Consider the following 10775-nt stretch of genomic DNA (forward strand, 5'->3'; position numbering starts at 1 on the left):
AGAGATAATTAGAGGATAGTTTATGGATTAGAGTGAGAGGGAACAAAGTGATGACTTGCATTAATGAAGGTGACAAGTGTCACCCTTGGATTAGTCCTTAAGTAAGACTACTATTCCTTGTCTTACCATTTGGTTAAAATATCTCAAAAATTACCAAAAATTCACTCTTTTCTTCTCCATCTTGGCCGGCCTTCTCTAGCAAAGGAAGAAAGAAAACTCTTCAAAGTTTTGGCTTCCATCTAGCTCAAATCCTCCAAAACAATCACTTAAACTTGTTTCTACTCCATAAAACCTCTTCATTAGGTGTTAGTGAGTTGTTTGGTGAAGTGTTTTGGGAAGCTAAGGTGTCAAGCAACTCTCCCTCTCTTGTTTTAGTAGGTGAGTAGTGAATGAACCTTCTCCTTCACCTAATGAAGCTTAATTTGTGCTTAGTGGTAGTTAAAATGTTGAATTTTGTGGTTTATTTCTTGATTTTGGATGAAGTGGTGAAGTTTTCCATTTATTGGTGATTTTTCTGTTTATATATGAATTTGAGGGTGTGGCCTTGTATGATGATTGGAAATGGTATATAATGATTCTAGAAGGTGGAAAAAGTGGAAGATTGCAACCAATTTCTGTTTTGGAAGAAAATTGAAAAACCTAGGGTTCTTATGGGAGCATTCTGTCCGAATTTTCAGGTCCTATATAGAGGCCTATTTGGCCTTGTCTTAAAACATGAAAGTTGTAGGAAATAATATTTTAGAGGCGCCTACAAAATTTCAGGTCAATCGGAGTAGTGTAGAGTGAGAAAAGTCAAAATTACTATTGCTGTTCTGGTTTTACCCGAATGTAAGAATTGCGCCTGTAATTGGTTGTTTTGGCTGGAATTGCTTCAGAATTGGTTGTTCTGATCTTCTAATGAAATGTATCCCTGTTTCTATGCTTTCGTATGGCTTTGGAATTTCTGGATTTGGACTTATGTAGGCTGTTTTATGATGTTTGTACTAGACTACGGTTTGTGAACCTGTTTTGCGATGCTGGTGTAGTATGTTACATTTTTTGACGTAGTTACACTCAAAATTGGACTGAGTGGCCTTCTTAAACATTGTAGCCTCTTAAGTCCTGAATATTCCTGTAAAATTTCAGGTCAAACGGATTAGTTTATCATGAGTTATAGATGAAATACTCAAGCCTGTGACTTTTTCATCAGGTTCTGTATTTTTAGTTTAGCTTCTGCCCGTGACTTTTTCGGTTTTGATACCGTACGATCTGGGTGGTGACTCCCTCATAATAAATGTAGATCTTGGTTTTGGCTTCGAAACGGTATAAAGTCCGTCGAAATCCGAGTTCCGTAGCTTCCGTTATGACCCAAACAACATCAATCGTCAGAACTGCCTTTGAATCTGGACAGTTCTGACGGGTACTTTGACACTCAAATTTCGTTCTGTTCTGAGTGGATTCAGGTCTTGGCCAAAACATCAAATTTTTAGCCTTATGTCTCATCTTTCTAATTCCTTTTGAATTTCCTGATTTGGATTTGTGAGCTGGGAGTTATAGTCCAGCAAACATACCCTGTCCGTTACTTTGGAGTGCGAATTCCTGGAACGGTTTTCTGCACTTTCGACCCATCTCTGTTCAGATCCGGAGTTAGGGGTCTTCATGAAAGGTATAGACTTTTCTCTTAGCTTCGCAACGGTACCTCATATACCTTGATCCGACACTCATAGCTTCGATTAGACTCAAAACAGTTTTGACGGCAAAATGGCTAGGCCGCCATTCCCGTTTCCGTGTGCCGTTTCCGCACTTGCATGTGCCAATTTTGCCATTTTGCTTGTTTTAAGTATGTTAGTAGCCGTTTGTGATATATTGTGACACAATCTTCAATTTCAGACGTTGGTGAGCTAGGTGGAGCCGGTGGGGCCTACTAGCTACTCCTCGCGGCACGAATTTCGTACTTTTGCTCTTTTGTTCGTTGTGTAAGTATTCAGGCCGATCTTACGTGTTAGTTGCTTATGTGTTTCAATATGTATGAAAAGGGTACCTAGGTGAGGGTGTACTTTATCGCACTCGATCTAAACCCTAATTTGCGTATATATTTGTACATGACATATGTATATGAATCATTTTGGAACTAAACCCCTTGAGCTTGTGGCTCGGGGTGACTTTTGCATAAATTTTGTGAAGTTTGTGAGTTTGGGGCCCGATCTCATGACCTAGATGGACTATTCGAGCCGGTTAGGGCTTGGTCGAAGTTAGTCCAACCTGGTTTGAGGTCACCAAGTTTGTGAATCCGGTTCACGGATTATGTGGACCAAGTTTGTGACCCGAGCTTGTGAACCAAGCTCAATTTCGTTCGCTCGAGCAAGTTTGTGAGGTGCCTGGCCAGAGAGGGTGATAAGGTGTACGGTGGGTGTACAAGTGAAGTTTCTACGGACCTTATTTATGGTCGACGGAGTGTCGACAGGAGATCACGCATGGCAAATGACGTGGCTTTGGAGCCACCTGTATCCTTATTATGTGATGTTACTTTTCTGCTTTTGCTTTACTCTTACTGTGCAATTGTTGTTACGTGATATTTACGCTTTTGCCCCTGTTTACTTACTAAGCATATAGCTTACCCCTTTCATTTTGTTTTCCTTAGCAGTGGCCGACGCGGGGACTTTTGACACATACACTAGTATAGTTAGGTTTGATTGTAACAGTCGGACAGTTAGGATGTTTGTTTTTGTTTTGGTGGTTTGTATAAGAACCCTCCATAGGGTCTACCTTCTGCTGGTTGTTATTCTAATGTATTAGAGTGGTTTGACTCGATACTTTTGAAGATGTAAATAGAACTCTTTTGGCGTTAGATATCTTGTGAATAGTATGCTTGTAGGTTTATTTAATTTTATTGTTTTAAAATTTTGAGTCCCGGCGAGAGCTGGGCAGGCGGCCCGCCGAACCCTTTGGTTCGCCTTAGGGGGAGGTGGGGCCGTCACACATACGACTGGTAGTCGAGCCTCACATGTGCATTCTGTATACTCGATTTTTGAAAGTGGAACCTTCAATTGTTTTACTTTGATTATTTTAGGATTTCTTGGTGATTAAAGCTCTCTTTTGGGCAAAAACTTTTGAGGTTCTGTACTGACACCGGTGAGTGTACCACACCCCATATTTGTTAATTAACTTGGTTTCTGTACTTGCAGTCTGTGATCTGAATGACTGTACTATCTGTTTATTCTGTTTGAGAGTTGGGTGTACTTTATCACACTCGTTCTCTTGTCTGTTCATATGCCAAATTTTGGTGCGAATCTGAATCTGTTATCTGTCATCTGTATCTGTATCTGTATCTGTTCTGACGTCGTTTGGAAGCTTGTATCCAACGACCTTTCTGGGACCTCTAAGCTCAACACCTGTGGCCAGTTACTCGAGTCGGGCCGGCAAGGGCCTGGTCGATTAGATAACGAACCACGGTAGTCTGTTTTGGGATCTTTGGGTATTGAGACCCTTGATTCCGGTATACTCGAGTATTACCATTTCTGATCTGATTGGATTTCGGGCCCGGTGAGGGTATGTGAGGTGGAAGGAATCGAAGAAAGTGGAGTCTACGGTATTGGTTACTCCTTTAGCGTTGACGGAGTGTCAACTGTTATTTCGATCAAGCTTCGGTGACACAAATGGGAATTTGGCTCCTGAGAGCCACCTGTATCCTTCCTATTTGAATCATTGGTTCCTTTACTTTACATCTGGCATGTGTACCTGAATTGTTACATGTGAAATGCCATGATTTTATTGCTATATGTCTGGTACCTCATTGAGCGCAAGCTCACCCCTTTCTGTCCCTTTTGTTTTCCTTACAGGAAAATAAATCCTTTTGGACTGGATTTGATAGTTGGTTGCCGACTTGAGCTAGATGGACATATCTTTTGTATAGCTTGATTGAAACCCTAAATGTATTTCTGGGTCCGTTTCTCTTTTGATTTGGCAAACCGTACATGTATCAACTTTTGAATATTCTTGTGTGCCACTTTGGGTTGTATATGCTTAATTTCAACATGTAAATATTTGCTTGATGTTTGGTTGGGTTTTGACGTGTCGGTTACTATTCATGGCCGACTCCGGTTTCATTTTTTTTTTGTTGACATTTTGACTTGTTTACGCGCGTTTGAATGTTCCGGAACGTATTGGATCGCTCCAAACTGAACTGTTAGTCCTGGCGAGAGTTGGGCAGGCAGTCCGCTAACCCCTTTGGTTCGCCTTAGGGGAAGGTGGGGCTGTCACAGGTGGTATCAGAGCCACTTCGCGTGGTCTCTGCGCGGAGTGAGCTTGGGGCCAAGTGGTGTTATGGTCCTGCTTTTGTGAATGCGTCGAAAGGTATAAGTGCTCTTTTGAGCGTAAGCTATGAACTGTGCATGTTATAAGTGTAAGGATCATTATCATGGGACTTGAGGAAGTTAGGTATGTATGCCGGGTAGGAATCTTTAATATGGATGATTTACGCTTGGGACCGGCCGGCTCGAGTTGTAAATTATCTTAGATGGGATTCTTGCGCCCGGATACAAAAGAAATGAGAGCCTAGGTTAGAAAGGATTGGGCGAACTAGAAAGGCGATTCTATGGAACTCCGTGTGGTTTGTTCGGGTGTGGTTAAGCGTGATCCACCTTGATTAAGATATAGATGGTGTTGTTGTCGTAGATTATGGACGGAGCCCTAGAGGGGGAAAAGCTCTTCGTGGGTTATTTTGTACTCGTGACCTAGTCTGTCTATAGTACTTTCGGATGATCCCGCTACTTTCATGGATCTCTCATATTTGTCTCTAATTGACTGCTACTGTGTGACTGGTTTGGTCCAGTTGTGTGTATGTATGCTTTTGATCTGTGTGTACCTCATCCTTATAATTATCTTTAATATTATCTTTGCACCCCTAGATTGACTAAGATTAATGGAGGGCACACATAGTGGCCGGGGACGTGGGCGCGGGCGTAGGCAACCCACGCCGGACAGGGGTGCTAGGGAACCCTCATCTGGACCTTATCCTGAACTGAGGGTTGATCCCAACGTGCAAATAGCCGCTGCTATGCAGCAAATGACCAACCTGCTGGCACAAGTGATGCAACAACAAGGCCAAAACCCAAACCCTAATCCTGGAAACCCGGGCAATCATGTCGAAAGTGACGATAGGGCACTTGAGAGGTTCCAGAAGTTCGCACCACCGAAATTTATTGGGGAACCCGACCCCGATGTCGCCGAAAGGTGGCTCGAGAAGATGGTGGATATCTTTGCGGCCCTGCATTACACCGAAGAAAGGCAGGTGACTTTTGTCGTCTTCCAACTAGAAGGGACGGCCCGTTTTATTCGGCAAAAATGGGAACGGGAACAAACGTCCAGGACTTGGGTGAATTTTATGCGGGAGTTCAACGTGAAATTCTTCCCTCCTCTAGTCCAGGAGCGGAAGGAAGATGAATTTATCCGACTTCGCCAAGGGACCCAATCTGTAGCGGAATATGAAAGCCAGTTCACCCGCTTATCCAAATTTACCCCTGAACTGATCATGATCGAGCAGCGGCGAATAAGGCGTTTTATCCAGGGCTTGAACGTAGAAATTCAGAAGGACCTCGCGGTGGCCCAGATTAATGCTTTTAGCGAGGCCGTAGAGAAGGCGCAACGAGTAGAAAATGCTAGGCTGCAGGTGAAAAAATTTCAAGCCAAGACAAGGGGCTTACCTGGGAGAAGCTCTGAGCAAGAAGGTACAAGTACGCCCCCTAAGATGGGAAAGGGAAACGGGGGAGTACGACAACCAGGGGTGTCGCGTGATGTCTCTCAGGGGGGACCGGTCTCTGCTACTCCTGGTCCTTGCAGATATTGCGGAGGGCCAAATCATACGGAGGCAAATTGTTGGAAGAAAGAGGGAAAATGTTTGCGCTGCGGAAGTGCCGATCATCGGATTGCTGACTGCCCAATTCGATTGCGAAAAGGAAACGGGACCCCGCAACCAACTAAGACTAACCCTGGACAGTCGGCAAAAGAAGGGACTGGATCCAAGGTACCGGCTCAGGTGTACTCTTTAGAACACCATCAGGATCCTGACTCGTTTGAGGACGTAGAAGGTATGGTCCGTTGGGTACCTTAGATGTTGACAGATTCCGTTGATAAGAAAATTTCGAGGGCGAAATTTCTTTAATAGGGAGAGAGTGTGAGGACCCGTACTTTTCTTAATTTCTAGGTTTTAATTTCTTTTAATTGCACGTTTTTTCACATTTTCTTTATTCAAAAATTTTAAAAAATAAATTTTATGAGTAAATATAGGTTTTAAATGATTTTTCTAGTATCGGTTAGTTTTTAAGAAATTAAGAGCGTATACCGGACTGGGACCCACTAGGGCGAAAAGTTCGAAAAAATTCGGCCAACTAGGTTAAATTTTGGATATTGGGTTTAAATTACCGGGTGTTAAGAGATAATTAGAGGTTACCAATTGGATAGGTGTAAGAGAGACAAAAGTTAGGCAAGCAATTAATGAAAGTGACATGTGTCACTTAGAGATTCATTTCCATTTTTTGACCACTATTCATTCTCTTACCAATTTATCAAAATAACTCAAAAAGTTGACCCAAAAATCCCCAAAATTTGCAAGCTCTTGGCCGGCCACTTCAAGGAGAAAAGAAAAGAAAAGCTCTCCAAAATTTTGCTCCAACCTTGCTCAATCTTCAACTTCAACCAGTTAAATTTGAAATTGCTCCATAAAACTCCTCCACTTAGTGATTTTGAGGTGATTGGTGAAGTTGTTTGGCAAGTTAAGGTGTTGAATTGCTTCCTATCTTGTGTTATAAGGTGAGTGACTAAGGAACTACTCTTTTCCTTCCAATAATGTTCAATTAGTACCTTATGTGAGTTGAGGTGATGATTATTGGTGCTATTTCATGATTTGGGTTGAGATTGATGACATTTTTCTATTTAATCATGTGATTTCTGTTTTAATATGATTTTTATGGTGTAGACATGTATGATGATTGGAAATGATATTTAAGGAAGCTAGAAGGTGGAAAAAGTGGTTAATTGCAAGCAATTTCTGTTTTGGAAAGAAAATTGAAAAGTTAGGGTTTCATTGTTCTTCATTCTGCCTGGCACTGTAGCTCATAGTTAGGGGACGAATTGGCCTTGTGTTAAAACATGAAAGTTGTAGGGAATGATATTTTAGAGATTCCTGCAAATTTTCAGGTCAATCGGAGTACCGTAGCTTGAGAAAAGATGGAATTACCCTTGCTGCCCTGGTTTTACCCGAATTTGAGAATTGCTTCTGTAATTGGTTATTTTGGTTGGGACTTCTTCCGAATTGGTTGTTGAGGTCTTCTGATGAAATGTATCCTTGTATCTTAGCTTTCGGATGGCTTTGGAATTTCTGGATTTGGACTTAGGTAGGCTGACTTATGATGTTTGAACCAGAATGCATTCTGTGAATCTGTGTTTCCGGTTCTGGTATAGTATCTTGCATTTTTTACCACGTTACACTGGAAATTGGGCTGAGTGACCTTCTTTAATATTGTATACCTATCTCTTAGCTTCGAAACGGTGGGTCTTACACCTTCATCCGATAATCGTAGTACCATTGGTACCAAAACCGTAAAATGATGTCAAAAACTGTTTTTTTTGGGTTAACGCTTAACTCCATTTCCAGATTTTTCTGGTTTCCTCTAATGCCTATGTATGCTTATGGAACCGTATTTAGGTAGTATTTGGCATTGGTTTATGACTTGTAATCGAGTCTTATTGTGCTTATTGGAATATTTTAGGGCTTGACTTTCCTTTCCGGACATTTACCTAGCTAAATGACTTGAATGACTATAAGCCTAGTGAACGGCTTTTGGAAATGAGATTATTTTTGTACGAGATGTTGGGACTGATTTGAGGAAATAATGAAGCCATGACGGCTGGAAAAGTAAGCAAATTTAGGGGAAATGCTGTCCAATTTTCTAGGCCGTTTGGTTCCTTTAAGTTTGAATTGCCTTTTGGTAGAAATGAAGGGCTTTTGGGTTGTTTGAGCCTAGGTCTTCATGTTACCTTTTCGTTTCAAAAAATCATGTTTTGCACCCTTGCATTAGTAATTATTTGGCGAGGCATACGACTGGTAGTTGAGCCTCACATGTGCATTATGTATACTCGATTTTTGAAAGTGGAACCTTCAATTGTTTTACTTTGATTATTTTAGGGTTTCTTGGTGATTAAAGCTCTCTTTTGAGCAAAAACTTTTGAGGTATCTGTACTGACACCGGTGAGTGTACCATTCCCCTTATTTGTTACTTAACTTGTTTTATGTACTTGTAATCTGTGATCTGAATGACTGTACTATCTGTTTATTCTGTTTGAGACGAGGGTGTACTTTATCACACTGGTTCTCTTGTCTGTTCATATGCCAAATTTTGGTGCGAATCTGAATCTGTTATCTGTCATCTGTATCTGTATCTGTATCTGTTCTGACGTCGTTTGGAAGCTTGTATCCAACGACCTTTCTGGGACCTCTGAGTTCAACACCTGTGGCCAGTTACTCGAGTCGGGCCAGCAAGGGCCTGGTCGATTAGATAACGAACCATGGTAGTCTGTTTTGGGATCTTTGGGTATTGAGACCCTTGATTCCGGTATACTCGAGTATCACCATTTCTGATTTGATTGGATTTCGGGCCCGGTGGGGGTATGTGAGGTGGAAGGAATCGAAGAAAGTGGAGTCTACGGTATTGGTTACTCCTTTAGCGTTGACAGAGTGTCAACTGTTATTTCGATCAAGCTTCGGTGACGCAAATGGGAATTTGGCTCCTGAGAGCCACCTGTATCCTTCCTATTTGAATCATTGGTTCCTTTACTTTACATCTGGCATGTGTACCTGAATTGTTACATGTGAAATGCCATGATTTTATTGCTATATGTCTGGTACCTCATTGAGCGCAAGCTCACCCCTTTCTGTCTCTTTTGTTTTCCTTACAGGAAAATAAATCCTTTTGGACTGGATTTGATAGTTGGTTGCCGACTTGAGCTAGATGGACATATCTTTTGTATAGCTCATTGATTGAAACCCTAAATGTATTTTTGGGTCCGTTTCTCTTTTGATTTGACAAACCGTACATGTATCAACTTTTGAATACTTTTGTGTGCCACTTTGGGTTGTATATGCTTAATTTCAACATGTAAATATTTGCTTGATATTTGGTTGGGTTTTGACGTGTCGGTTACTATTCATGGCCGACTCCGGTTTCATTTTTTTTTATTTTGACATTTTGACTTGTTTACGCGCGTTTGTATGTTCCGGAACGTATTAGATCGCTCCAAACTGAACCGTTAGTCCTGGCGAGAGCTGGGCAGGCAGTCCGCTAACCCCTTTGGTTCGCCTTAGGGGAAGATGGGGCTGTCACAGTTTCAACTTCCTAGAAGCAAAGGATATCACATTCCGGTTCTGCATTAGAACACACCCCAGACCTTCCCGCGACGCATCGGTATAAACGGTAAACCTGTCCACTCCGTTAGGCAAGACTAGAACTGGCGCCATAGTCAATCTTTTCTTTTGCTCCTGAAAACTTATTTCGCATTTGGCATCCCACACAAACCGACCATACTTCTTTGTCAAGTCGGTTAAAGGACCGGCTAGTTTGGAAAAGTCTTTAATGAAACGCCTGTAGTACCCAGCCAACCCTAGAAAACTATGAATCTCTGTGGGGTTTTCTGGCCTCTTCCAATTAGTTACGGCCTCTACTTTTGCCGGGTCAACAGAGATGCCTTCTTGGGTAATTACGTGCCCTAAGAAAGAAATTTTCTCCAACCAAAACTCGCACTTACTGAACTTGGCGTATAATCGATGCTCTCTTAGGGTTTGCAGAACAACTCTTAGGTGCTGCTCATGCTCCTCACGAGTCTTGGAGTAGACCAGGATGTCGTCGATAAAGACAATGACGAATCGATCCAGGTAGGGCTTAAAAACCCTAGGCATTAAATCCATAAAGGCGGCAGGGGCATTGGTCAGTCCAAAGGGCATAACTGTGAATTCGTAGTGCCCGTATCTCGAGTTGAAAGCAGTTTTTGGAATATCTTCCTTCCTAATCAACAGTTGGTAATACCCCTGTGCAAAATCTAATTTCGAGAAGACCACTGCTCCTTGCAACTGGTCGAACAACTCATCAATATGGGGCAGTGGATACTTATTTTTAATCGTAACACTGTTCAGCCCCCGGTAGTCTATACATATTCGCAGACTCCCGTCCTTCTTCTTCATGAACAATACAGGGGCTCCCCAAGGAGACCCACTCTCTTGAATGAACCCCCGCTCCAAAAGGTCATGTAACTGTAATTTCAGCTCCTTAAGTTCCGCAGGGGCCATCCGATACGAGGTTTTCGAGATGGGCGACGTTCCCGGTAACAGGTCGATTTTGAATTCTTTCTCTCTTTCCGGAGGTAGGGTCACTAATTTATCCGAAAATACGTCCGAATATTCCTTCACGACATGCACATCCTCTACCTTTAGTTTATCGGTGGGGGTATTGATTAGAAAGGCTAGAAACCCTTGCGCCCCTCTATTTAACAATTTCCTAACCCGAATACCCGAGATCAAGGCGGATGAGGCTAACCTACCCCTTATATCTAATCTTATGGTAGTCTCCCCAGGAATGCGGAATTCTACTACCTTTCTCAAACAATCTAGTTGAGCATTATACTTGGCTAACCAGTCCATGCCCAAGATTACATCATACCCCTTAATTGACAAGCTGATCAAATCTCCCAGAAATTTTCTCTCTCCTACCCAAACCTCGCAATCCTTATAAACCATGCTAGTGATCAAA

The sequence above is a fragment of the Coffea eugenioides genome, chromosome 1, assembly GCF_003713205.1.
Source record: "Coffea eugenioides isolate CCC68of chromosome 1, Ceug_1.0, whole genome shotgun sequence".
NCBI lineage: Eukaryota > Viridiplantae > Streptophyta > Magnoliopsida > Gentianales > Rubiaceae > Coffea > Coffea eugenioides.